The sequence below is a fragment of the Entelurus aequoreus genome, linkage group LG06, assembly GCF_033978785.1.
Source record: "Entelurus aequoreus isolate RoL-2023_Sb linkage group LG06, RoL_Eaeq_v1.1, whole genome shotgun sequence".
Taxonomy (NCBI): Eukaryota; Metazoa; Chordata; class Actinopteri; order Syngnathiformes; family Syngnathidae; genus Entelurus; species Entelurus aequoreus.
Window position 1 is genome coordinate 13,841,138 of NC_084736.1, and position 13,576 is coordinate 13,854,713.

A 13,576-nucleotide genomic window follows, 5' to 3' on the forward strand; every position below is an offset into this window, starting at 1 on the left:
TGACGGCATACTGATGCAATTTCGCTGCGCTTGTTGAGGGATGACAGGTCTGGACGGTATATAATAAACAGTTTCTCTTTTAAGCATAGGTTGCATCTTTTATTACCACTGTTGTAAGATGTGCTGGATGCAAGAATTTGCCATGTTATTGAATAATCAACATTATTGTCTTGTGATTTTTTTCCCACACATACATATTACGCTCTACCACGGTATCGAGCACTATTTTATTTGGATAATCTAATTAAGACATATATATATATATATATATATATATATATATATATATATATATATATATATATATATATATATATATATATATATATATATATATATGTATATATGTATATATATATATATATATATATATGTATATATGTATATATATATATATATATATATATATATATATATATATATATATATATACACATACATACATACATACATATATATATATACATACATAAATATATATACATACATATATATATATATATATATATATATATATATGTATGTATATGTATATATGTGTATATATACATATATATATACATATATATTTACAGCCCGGCCCCCGGCCACATTTTTTTAATTGTAATTTTGAAGAATTTATCTGAATGTGCATGAACTTTTTCTGTTCAAAATTGTTTGAAATGTCACATGTGAAATGTTTAAATATTAACTGTCAGTTTACTGTACTGTGCCAACTGTACTACTATATGAGTACGTGTTTTCTATTGTTTCATTGAAAATAAAACAGCAAAGTCAATTTGGCTGTCATCCGTTTTAATTATGAGACACAATTGTGTCAAAGTCATGATTTTTTATTTCATGCTTGAAATAAGAAATTATTACTTTGAAAAAGCAGTTTTATACTTGTGAGTGTTGATGACACAGCTTTGGAACAGTTGATATTCTAGTTTCAAGCATGTTTTACTCAATATAGGTCATCAAATCTCAGCTACAAGCTGTAATATCTTACTGAGATAATTTAGGACCAAAACACTTAAAACAAGTAAAACACTCTAACATAAAATCTGCTTAGTGAGAAGAATTATCTTATCAGACAGAAAATAAGCAAATATCACCCTTATTTGAGATATTTCATCTTACTTAGATTTCTGTTTTTGCAGTGTGTTTGCAATTGTCACCAATAAATATTATTTATGCCTGATTTGTCGTGAAACTTTAAAAATGGAGATCAATTGAAATATTTTCCCTTGCTTACGTGACTTCTCTTGTTTCTAGGCAGAATATGTCGGGGCAATGGCAACGGAGTTTGCCGGAAGGCAGCCAAAGATCTTGGTGACATCCTCGTGAGCAGGTGTGTACCTTTTTCTTTCAGTCATCTGTAGTATGATATGACGTTCAACCGTAATACCTTATTTTGTTGTGATGGAGTGATCTCCTCCAAACATATTGCTGGGTGTTGTGGCCAAACAGCTCAATTTGTGTTTCATCTGACATCACATGGACAAAGATAAGACCTTCTGGAGGAAAGTTCTGTGGTCAGATGAAACTAAAATTAAGCTGTTTGGCCACAATACCCAGCAATATGTTTGGAGGAGAAAAAGTGAGGGCTTTAATCCCAGGAACACCATTCCTACCGTCAAAAATGGTGGTGGTAGTATTATTAGCACAAATTCCAACAGGACAATGACCCCCAAGGGAAGTGGTAAAGGAATGGCTAAATCAGGCAAGAATTAAGGTTTTAGAATGGCCTTCCCAAAGTCCTGACTTAAACGTGTGGACAATGCTGAAGAAACAAGTCCATGTCAGAAAACCAACAAATTTAGCTGAACTGCACCGATTTTGTGGATGGCTACCAAAAGCGCCTTATTGCAGTGAAACTTGCCAAGGGACATGTAACCAAATATACTTTTGACCCAGAAGATTTGGTCATATTTTCAGTAGACCCATAATAAATTCATAAAAGAACCAAACTTCATGAATGTTTTTTTGTGACCAACAAGTATGTGCTCCAATCACTCTATCACAAAAAAATAAGAGTTGTAGAAATTATTGGAAACTCAACACAGCCATGACATTATGTTCTTTACAAGTGTATGTAAACTTTTGATCGTGACGTTTGTGCTGTAAAAATTGTTTGTCCAGCTATTATAGTTTTTATGTTATTCAGGTTTTTTTTAGGTTTTTTTTACGTGTAATTGATGTTATTTTTCATAACCAGTCCCTTCCCCAACTATGTCAAAATCTCTCCAAACTCGTCCCAATCCTTTGTGCTATGTTTGTGCAGGTTTATGCAGCATTTTTCTCTCTAACTAGTTATGTTATTAATGTTTTATGATTCATAACCACCCCCCCCCCCACCCCCCCCACCTTATCAAAATCTCCCCAAACTCGTCCCAATCATTTGTGCTATGTTTGTGCAGGTTCATGTGGCATTTTCTCTCTCTAACTACAGTATTAGTTATGTTATTAATGTTTTATGATTCATAACCAGCCCCCCCAACCATGTTAAAATCTCCCCAAACTTCTCCCATATGTTTGTGCTACGTTTGTGCTGTAAAAATTGTTTTGTCCAACTATTATAGTTTTTATGCTATTCACGTTTTGGTTTTTTGGTTTTTTAACGTGTAATTAATGTTATTTTTCATAACCAGTCCCTTCCCCAACCATGTCAAAAAATCCCCAAACTCATCCCAATCGTTTGTGCTATGTTTGTGCAGGTTTATGCAGCATTTTTCTCTCTAACTAGTTATGTTATTAATGTTTTATGATTCATAACCAGCCCCCCCAACCATGTTAAAATCTCCCCAAACTTCTCCCATATGTTTGTGCTACGTTTGTGCTGTAAAAATTGTTTTGTCCAACTATTATAGCTTTTATGCTATTCACGTTTTGGGTTTTTTGGTTTTTAACGTGTAATTAATGTTATTTTTCATAACCAGTCCCTTCCCCAACCATGTCAAAAAATCCCCAAACTCGTCCCAATCGTTTGTGCTATGTTTGTGCAGGTTTATGCAGCATTTTTCTCTCTAACTAGTTGTTATTAATGTTTTATGGTTCATAACGAGCCCCCCCAACCTTATCAAAATCTCCCGAAACTCGTTCCAATCGTTTGTGCTATTTTTGTGCAGGTTAATGCGGCATTTTTTCTCTCCAACTACAATATTAGAGTTATGTTATTAATGTTTTATGATTCATAACCAGTCCCTTCCCCAACCATGTCAAAATCTCCCCAAACTCGTCCCAATCGTTTTGTGCTATGTTTGTGCAGGTTTATGCAGCATTTTTTTCTCTCTAACTACAGTACTCGAGTTATGTTATTAATGTTTGTGCTGATTGTGATGCAACATGTTTTGTCTAACTATTATAGTTTTTGTTAGTTAACGTTTTATGATTCATAACCAGCCCCCCCCCCCAACCATGTTAAAATCTCCCCAAACTTGTCCCATTCGTTTGTGCTACGCTTGTGCTGATTGTGATGCAACATTTGTCTAACTACTATAGTTTTTGTTACTCACGTTTTATGTTTTTAACGTGTAATTAATGGGTTCTTTTGTCAAAATCTCCCCAAACTCGTCCCAATCCTTTGTGCTATGTTTGTGCAGGTTTATGCTGCATTTGTCTCTCTAACTAGTTATGTTATTAATGTTTTATGATTCATAACCAGCCCCCCCAAACTTGTCAAAATCTCCCCAAACTCGTCCCAATCGTTTGTGCTATGTTTGTGCAGGTTTATGCAGCATTTTTTCTCTCTAACTACAGTATTAGACTTATGTTATTTATGTTTTATGATTCATAACCAGCTCCCCCAACATTGTTAAAATCTTGTCCCATTCATTTGTGCTACGTTTGTGCTGCAAAAATATTTTGTCCAACTATTATAGTTTTTATGGTATTCACGTTTTACGTTTTTTTATGTTTTTAACGTGTAATATTGTGTTATTTTTCATAACCAGTCCCTCTCCCAACCCCCAACTTTGTCAAAATCTCCCCAAACTCGTCCCAATCGTTTGTGCTATGTTTGTGCAGGTTTATGCAGCATTTTGTATCTCTAACTACAGTATTTGCGTTATGTTATTAATGTTTTATGATTCATAACCAAGCCCCCCAACCTTGTAAAATCTCCCCAAACTTGTCCCATTCGTTTGTGCTACGTTTGTGCTACGTTTGTGCGTATTGTGATGCAAGATGTATTGTCTATTATAGTGTTTATGTTATTAATGTTTTTTGATTCATAACCAGGGCCCCCAATCTTATCAAAATCTCCCGAAACTTGTCCCATTCGTTTGTGCTACGTTTGTGCTGTAAAAATTGTTTGTCCAACTATTATAGTTTTTATGTTATTTCACGTTTTGTTTTTTTACGTGTAATTAATGTGTTATTTTTCATAACCAGTCCCTTCCCCAACCATGTCAAAATTTCCCAAAACTCGTCCCAATCCTTTGTGCTATGTTTGTGCAGGTTTATGCAGCATTTTTCTGTAACTACAGTACTAAAGTTATGTTATTAATGTTTTATGATTCATAACCAGCCCACCCAACCATGTTAAAATCTCCCCAAACTTGTACCATTCGTTTGTGCTATGTTTGTGCTGATTGTGATGCAACATTTGTCTAACTACTATAGTTTTTATGTTATTCATGTTTTATGTTTTTTATGTCTTTAACGTGTAATTAATGTTATTTTGTCAAAATCTCCCAAAACTCGTCCGAATCGTTTGTGCTATGTTTGTGCAGGTTTATGCTGCATTTTTCTCTCTAGCTAGTTATGTTATTAATGTTTTATGATTCCTAACCAGCCCCCCCAACCTTAGCAAAATCTCCCCAAACTCGTCCCAATCGTTTGTGCTATGTTTGTGCAGTTTAATGCGGAATTTTTTCTCTCTAACTACAGTATTAGACTTATGTTATTAATGTTTTATGATTCATAACCAGCCCCCCCAACCTTGTCAAAATCTCCCCAAACTCGTCCCAATCGTTTGTGCTATGTTTGTGCAGGTTTATGCAGCATTTTTTCTCTCTAACTACAGTATTAGACTTATGTTATTTATGTTTTATGATTCATAACCAGCTCCCCAACATTGTTAAAATCTTGTCCCATCCATTTGTGCTACGTTTGTGCTGCAAAAATATTTTGTCCAACTGTTATAGTTTTTATGGTATTCACGTTTTACGTTTTTTTATGTTTTTAACGTGTAATATTGTGTTATTTTTCATAACCAGTCCCTCTCCCAACCCCCAACTTTGTCAAAATCTCCCCAAACTCGTCCCAATCGTTTGTGCTATGTTTGTGCAGGTTTATGCAGCATTTTGTATCTCTAACTACAGTATTTGCGTTATGTTATTAATGTTTTATGATTCATAACCAAGCCCCCCAACCTTGTAAAATCTCCCCAAACTTGTCCCATTCGTTTGTGCTACGTTTGTGCTACGTTTGTGCGTATTGTGATGCAAGATGTATTGTCTATTATAGTGTTTATGTTATTAATGTTTTTTGATTCATAACCAGGGCCCCCAATCTTATCAAAATCTCCCGAAACTTGTCCCATTCGTTTGTGCTACGTTTGTGCTGTAAAAATTGTTTGTCCAACTATTATAGTTTTTATGTTATTCACGTTTTGTTTTTTTACGTGTAATTAATGTGTTATTTTTCATAACCAGTCCCTTCCCCAACCATGTCAAAATTTCCCAAAACTCGTCCCAATCATTTGTGCTATGTTTGTGCAGGTTTATGCAGCATTTTTCTGTAACTACAGTACTAAAGTTATGTTATTAATGTTTTATGATTCATAACCAGCCCACCCAACCATGTTAAAATCTCCCCAAACTTGTACCATTCGTTTGTGCTATGTTTGTGCTGATTGTGATGCAACATTTGTCTAACTACTATAGTTTTTATGTTATTCATGTTTTATGTTTTTTATGTCTTTAACGTGTAATTAATTAGTTATTTTGTCAAAATCTCCCAAAACTCGTCCGAATCGTTTGTGCTATGTTTGTGCAGGTTTATGCTGCATTTTTCTCTCTAGCTAGTTATGTTATTAATGTTTTATGATTCCTAACCAGCCCCCCCAACCTTATCAAAATCTCCCCAAACTCGTCCCAATCGTTTGTGCTATGTTTGTGCGGGTTAATGCGGCATTTTTCCTCTCTAACTACAGTATTAGCGTTACGTTATTAATGTTTCATGATTCATAACCAAGCCCCCCAACCTTATCAAAATCTCCCCAAACTTGTGCCATTCGTTCGTGCTGATTGTGACGCAACATTTGTCTAACTACTATAGTTTTTATGTTATTCACGTTTTATGTTTTCTATCTTTTTAACGTGTAATTAATGTGTTGTTTTTGTCAAAATCTCCCCAAAATCGTCCCAATCGTTTTGTGCTATGTTTGTGCAGGTTTATGCTGTATTTTTCTCTCTAACTAGTTATGTTATTAATGTTTTATGATTCATAACCAGCCCCCCCCAACCATGTTGAAATCTCCCCAAACTTTTCCCATTTGTTTGTGCTACGTTTGTGCTGTAAAAACTGTTTGTATGACTATTATAGTTTTTTTTTTTTTTTTTTTTTTTTTTGTTTTTTTTTTTTTTTTTACTATTATAGTTTTTATGTTATTCACGTTTTGTTTTTTAGTGTTTTTAACGTGTAATTATTGTTATTTTTCAAAACCAGTCCCTTCCCCAACCAAGTCAAAATCTCCCCAAATTCGTCCTGATCGTTTGTGCTATGTTTGTGCAGGTTTATGCTGTATTTTTCTCTCTAACTAGTTATGTTATTAATGTTTTATGATTCATAACCAGCCCCCCCAACCATCTTAAAATCTCCCAAAACTTTTCCCATTTGTTTGTGCTACGTTTGTGCTGTAAAAATTGTTTGTTTGACTATTATAGTTTGTATGTTATTCACGTTTTATTTGTTGTTTTTTTAACGTGTAATTAATGTTATTTTTCATAACCAGTCCCTTCCCCAACCATGTCAAAATCTCCCCAAACTCGTCCCAATCGTTTGTGCAACGTTTGTGCAGGTTTATGCGGCATTTTTCTCTCTAACTTGTTATGTTATTAATGTTTTATGATTATCGCCCCAAACTTGCTCCATGCGTTAATGCTACGTCTGTGTTGCAAAAAATTTTTGTCTAGCTATTAACGTGTTATTATTCATAACTAGCCCCATAATATATCAACTATAATAGACAAGAAAATGTTGCAGTACAAACGTAGCACAATCGAATGACATGCGGGGACAAAGTATGCTTTCTTAACCCAAGCGCCATCTGCTGGATGTGTTTGGGCACTGCCTTTCTTTGCCCCTGGTGTAATTAATGCTATTTTTCATAACCAATACCTTCCCCAACCATGTCAAAATCTCCCCAAACTCGTCCCAATCGTTTGTACAACGTTTGTGCAGGTTTATGCGGCATTTTTCTCTCTAACTAGTTATGTTATTAATGTTTTATGATTCATAACCAGCCCCCCCAACCATGTTGAAATCTCCCCAAACTTTTCCCATTTGTTTGTGCTACGTTTGTGCTGTAAAAACTGTTTGTATGACTATTATAGTTTTTATGTTATTCACGTTTAGTTTTTTAGTGTTTTTAACGTGTAATTATTGTTATTTTTCAAAACCAGTCCCTTCCCCAACCGTGTCAAAATCTCCCCAAATTCGTCCCAATCGTTTGTGCTATGTTTGTGCAGGTTTATGCAGCATTTTTTCTCTCTAACCACAGTATTAGACTTATGTTATTTATGTTTTATGATTCATAACCAGCTCCCCCAACATTGTTAAAATCTTGTCCCATTCATTTGTGCTACGTTTGTGCTGCAAAAATATTTTGTCCAACTATTATAGTTTTTATGGTATTCACGTTTTACGTTTTTTTATGTTTTTAACGTGTAATATTGTGTTATTTTTCATAACCAGTCCCTCTCCCAACCCCCAACTTTGTCAAAATCTCCCCAAACTCGTCCCAATCGTTTTGTGCTATGTTTGTGCAGGTTTATGCTGTATTTTTCTCTCTAACTGGTTATGTTATTAATGTTTTATGATTCATAACCAGCCCCCCCAACCATGTTGAAATCTCCCCAAACTTTTCCCATTTGTTTGTGCTACGTTTGTGCTGTAAAAACTGTTTGTATGACTATTATAGTTTTTATGTTATTCACGTTTTGTTTTTTAGGGTTTTTAACGTGTAATTATTGTTTTTTTTCAAAACCAGTCCCTTCCCCAACCATGTCAAAATCTCCCCAAATTCGTCCCAATCGTTTTGTGCTATGTTTGTGCAGGTTTATGCTGTATTTTTCTCTCTAACTAGTTATGTTATTAATGTTTTATGATTCATAACCAGCCCCCCCAACCATCTTAAAATCTCCCAAAACTTTTCCCATTTGTTTGTGCTACGTTTGTGCCGTAAAAATTGTTTGTTTGACTATTATAGTTTTTATGTTATTCACGTTTTATTTGTTGTTTTTTTAACGTGTAATTAATGTTATTTTTCATAACCAGTACCTTCCCCAACCATGTCAAAATCTCCCCAAACTCGTCCCAATCGTTTGTGCTATGTTTGTGCAGGTTTATGCTGTATTTTTCTCTCTAACTAGTTATGTTATTAATGTTTTATGATTCATAACCAGCCCCCCCAACCATCTTAAAATCTCCCAAAACTTTTCCCATTTGTTTGTGCTACGTTTGTGCTGTAAAAATTGTTTGTTTGACTATTATAGTTTTTATGTTATTCACGTTTTATTTGTTGTTTTTTTTAACGTGTAATTAATGTTATTTTTCATAACCAGTACCTTCCCCAACCATGTCAAAATCTCCCCAAACTCGTCCCAATCGTTTGTACAACATTTGTGCAGGTTTATGCGGCATTTTTCTCTCTAACTTGTTATGTTATTAATGTTTTATGATTATCGCCCCAAACTTGCTCCATGCGTTAATGCTACGTCTGTGTTGCAACATTTTTTTGTCTAGCTATTAACGTGTTATTATTCATAACTAGCCCCATAATATATCAACTATAATAGACAAGAAAATGTTGCAGTACAAACGTAGCACAATCGAATGACATGCGGGGACAAAGTATGCTTTCTTAACCCAAGCGCCATCTGCTGGATGTGTTTGGGCACTGCGCTGCTTTGCCCTTAGTGCTAAATTAGCACCACACAAGAACTTTTGCATCGGTTGGTAAAAAATGTAAGCTAGCTTGTGGAACGGCAGGACGTCCTCTAGGCTCATTAGCTATCGAAGCGTCTTCGGGGAGGGCGAGGCCAGCGTACACAACATCATTAATATGAGAGTCATTAATCGTGGAGCGTAGAATCTGGGAATAATGAGACCCCGTGATTAGTCTTTTTGTTTCCTTGTGTTTGGACGCGCATTTATTATTAATGCTCGCAAACAATTACGGGAAATAAAGCGTTTACGCTGAAATGTTCTCTTTTTCGCCGCATTCTGTGTGTGTCAAAACTCGCGAGCATCTTCTCGACAATGGAAGCCGGAGAATGGCTTCGTGTTCTCCAACCGTGGCGAGCAAAAGGGTGGCGGCCCCGAAGACCGACGCTAACCTCCCCAACCCCCGCGCCTTGAGAACTGCATGGCAGTTCTTTTAAATTCAGCAAGGAGGCGTCCCATAAATCACCAGCATTCTGACTAATGGCTTCTCCGCTGAGGGGAAAACTCTCGCCTGGCTACCTGGAGACAAAAAAAAAAAAAGCGTCCTGTTGTGCAAGCGCACTCACTGACTTCACAAAGCTCCCGTGCGCTCGGTCCGTAATTAGTCCTCGCGGTTCTGATGTGTGACACTGAAGTTACCTTGGACTGGACTTCCAGGACCTCCACAGGCATTTTTTAATGATGTTTTAAAAATGCCGCAATATTCACATTTTAATGTGTATTTTATTTAATTTTGGATTAGATTAAAGAGCCGCTATTATGCAAAAAGAAAGTTTCTAACCTGAGGGCCCTGCTTATGTGCACTTGGGATCTGCATAAGTCCTGAAAATGTGAAAACAAACCATGGAGGAATTTCAGAGTTATTTAGAAAACAATTTTGCTTTCTTTTCTACTTCCTCCAAACCAGGCCTGGGCAATTTTTTTGCCTCGGGGGGGCCAAATTTAGAGGGCCGGTATATCCACAAACCCCGTTTCCATATGAGTTGGGAAATTGTGTTAGATGTAAATATAAATGGAATACAATGATTTGCAAATCATTTTCAACCCATATTCAGTTGCTACAAAGACAACATATTTGATGTTCAAACTGATAAACATTTTTTTTTTGTTGCAAATAATCATTAACTTTAGAATTTGGATGCCAGCAACACGTGACAAAGAAGTTGGGAAAGGTGGCAATAAATACTGATAAAGTTGAGGAATGCTCATCGAACACTTATTTGGAACATCCCACAGGTGTGCAGGCAAATTGGGAACAGGTGGGTGCCATGATTGGGTATAAAAGTAGATTCCATGAAATGCTCAGTCATTCACAAACAAGGATGGGGCGAGGGTCACCACTTTGTCAACAAATGCGTGACCAAATTGTTGAACAGTTTAAGAAAAACCTTTCTCAACCAGCTATTGCAAGGAATTTAGGGATTTCACCATCTACGGTCCGTAATATCATCAAAGGGTTCAGAGAATCTGGAGAAATCACTGCACGTAAGCAGCTAAGCCCGTGACCTTCGATCCCTCAGGCTGTACTGCATCAACAAGCAACATCAGTGTGTAAAGGATATCACCACATGGGCTCAGGAACACTTCAGAAACCCACTGTCAGTAACTACAGTTGGTCGCTACATCTGTAAGTGCAAGTTAAAACTCTCCTATGCAAGGCGAAAACCGTTTATCAACAACACCCAGAAACGCCGCCGGCTTCGCTGGGCCTGAGCTCATCTAAGATGGACTGATACAAAGTGGAAAAGTGTTCTGTGGTCTGACGAGTCCACATTTCAAATTGTTTTCGGAAACTGTGGAAGTCATGTCCTCCGGACCAAAGAGGAAAAGAACCATCCGGATTGTTATAGGCGCAAAGTTGAAAAGCCAGCATCTGTGATGGTATGGGGGTGTATTAGTGCCCAAGACATGGGTAACTTACACATCTGTGAAGGCGCCATTAATGCTGAAAGGTACGTACAGGTTTTGGAGCAACATATGTTGTCATCCAAGCAACGTTACCATGGACGCCCCTGCTTATTTCAGCAAGACAATGTCAAGCCACGTGTTACATCAATGTGGCTTCATAGTAAAAGAGTGCGGGTACTAGACTGGCCTGCCTGTAGTCCAGACCTGTCTCCCATTGAAAATGTGTGGCGCATTATGAAGCCTAAAATACCACAACGGAGACCCCCGGACTGTTGAACAACTTAAGCTGTACATCAAGCAAGAATGGGAAAGAATTCCACCTGAGAAGCTTCAAAAATGTGTCTCCTCAGTTCCCAAACGTTTACTGAGTGTTGTTAAAAGGAAAGGCCATGTAACACAGTGGTGAACATGCCCTTTCCCAACTACTTTGGCACGTGTTGCAGCCATGAAATTCTAAGCTAATCATTATTTGCAAAAAAAAAAATAAAGTTTTTGAGTTTGAACATCAAATATCTTGTCTTTGTAGTGCATTGAATTGAATATGGGTTAAAAAGGATTTGCAAATCATTGTATTCCGTTTATATTTACATCCAACACAATTTCCCAACTCATATGGAAACGGGGTTTGTACATGAAAAGAAAGAGTGTGTGATTTACAATATTAACTATGAAGGATAAAACACTGAATATTGACAACATATGAACGTCACACATCGACAATGTGGAGGGGGGCGTGGCCTGCGGGCCTGCAGCGAGGCGGGGTGTGCCAGGACCGGCCTCGAAGTCAGCGACAGGAGCGTAGATGGCCCACCTGGGCCTTGTTATCTAATCACCTGTCGCTCTGTACAAACAGCGACCGGGAGGAGAGACGGAGTCGGAGCTGGGGGAGAGCGAGAGCACGACAAACTTTGACAAAAAGACGACTGCTGAAAAGCGCCAAAAGACTTGTTTTGAAGAATAAAAAACTGGAAATGCTCAGTGGTCAGGAGGACCCACTGGAAGAGAGCTCCCACACAGCCCATTTGGGATTTGTCAGTCCTGTGACATTTTTCAGACCTGAGATGTCTGAAGGTATCTATATATGGTGAATGCTCACCAAAAGATATTTGCGTGAGACCGCCATTTTGTTCTAATTTTCGAGCACTTCATAAAAAAAGACTATAAAAATGGGACCTATTACCTCCCTTGTTGGCACTCAGCATCAAGGGTTGGAATTGGGGGTTGAATCACCAAAAATGATTCCCGGGCGCGGCCACCGCTGCTGCTCACTGCTCCCCTCACCTCGCAGGGGGTGGAACAAGGGGATGTGTCAAATGCAGAGGGTAATTTCACCACACCTATTGTGTGTGTAAATAATGTAAATAATTTAATGTGATTATCTTGTGTGATGACTGTATTATGATGATAGTATATATGATAGTATATATCTGTATCATGAATCAATTTAAGTGGACCCCGACTTAAACAAGTTGAAAAACTTATTCGGGTGTTACCATTTAGTGGTCAATTGTACGGAATATGTACTTCACTGTGCAACCTACTAATAAAAGTCTCAATCAATCAATCAATGTGTGACTATCAGTGGTACTTTAACTTTAACTTGTAGTCCAAATGACAAAAAGCCCATGGTACGACACGAAGACCGAAAATTCTCCCGTGTTGTTTTAACCAGGGCAAGACACGGCATCTGAAAATAGGAAAGTGGCTTATTTTTAACTTTTATGATTCGTGGCAAAGCACCTTCAAGTCGGAAGTCTCTCTTCGTCTGTGCAAAGCACTTCAACGACTCCTGCTTTAGAAACCTGCGCTGGTATGAAAATTGATTTTCCAATAAACTACTTTTTAAAGGCCGACACGGTGATTACTATCTATGGCAATGAAACGGTAAGTAATGACAGTCGGTTAGAAATGTGTGAATGATACCTTAGCAATGTTAGCTTCTAAAACCAACCAAACGATTGAATGCCCTGAGGTTACAATGACCTGGATGAATGAGGACATTCATAGACAATGTGAGCCTGCGTTGTTGTGTAGCCAGCTTAGCCTTCTAATGCATGACAACAGTGTCACCGTCCTCCAGCAAAATAAAGAATGATTCTCCGAAAAACTACTTTTAATTTGATCAGTGCCCACTAGGGTTGTACGGTATACCGGTATTGGTATAGTACCGTGATACTAATGAATCATATTCGGCCTCTAAAAAGTACCGGTTCCCCATGCCGCCGCATCGTTGCCGTAACATTGCTGGGTTTACGAGCAGAGGAGCATGTGCGGCAACACAATCACGGAGTACTTACAAACAGACACAGTGTGTAGACAGAAAAGGGAGAATGGACGCATTTTGGTTTAAAAACTAACAATAAAGGTGAAGCTATAACACTGAAACGCCCTCAGGAAGAGGTGCTTTAAGACATGGCTAGCTAGCTAGTGGCTAAAGTCCAGCCCCAGTCGGCAGTGTTTTAGCTACTTCTAAATCACTAATCCTCGCCTCCACTGCGACAAATAAAGTACGTTT

General features: G+C 37.4%; 1 protein-coding gene across 1 annotated transcript in view; it reads left to right on the forward strand.

Moving 5' to 3' along the window:
* Positions 1 to 1,257: 1,257 nt before the first annotated feature.
* Positions 1,258 to 13,576, forward strand: part of LOC133651844 (uncharacterized) — a 123,930-nt gene continuing 111,611 nt past the window's right edge. Inside the window, exon 1 of the mRNA XM_062050019.1 lies at positions 1,258 to 1,333. The gene's annotated coding sequence lies outside the window, so the exon portion shown is untranslated. The remainder of the gene's footprint in view (positions 1,334 to 13,576) is intronic.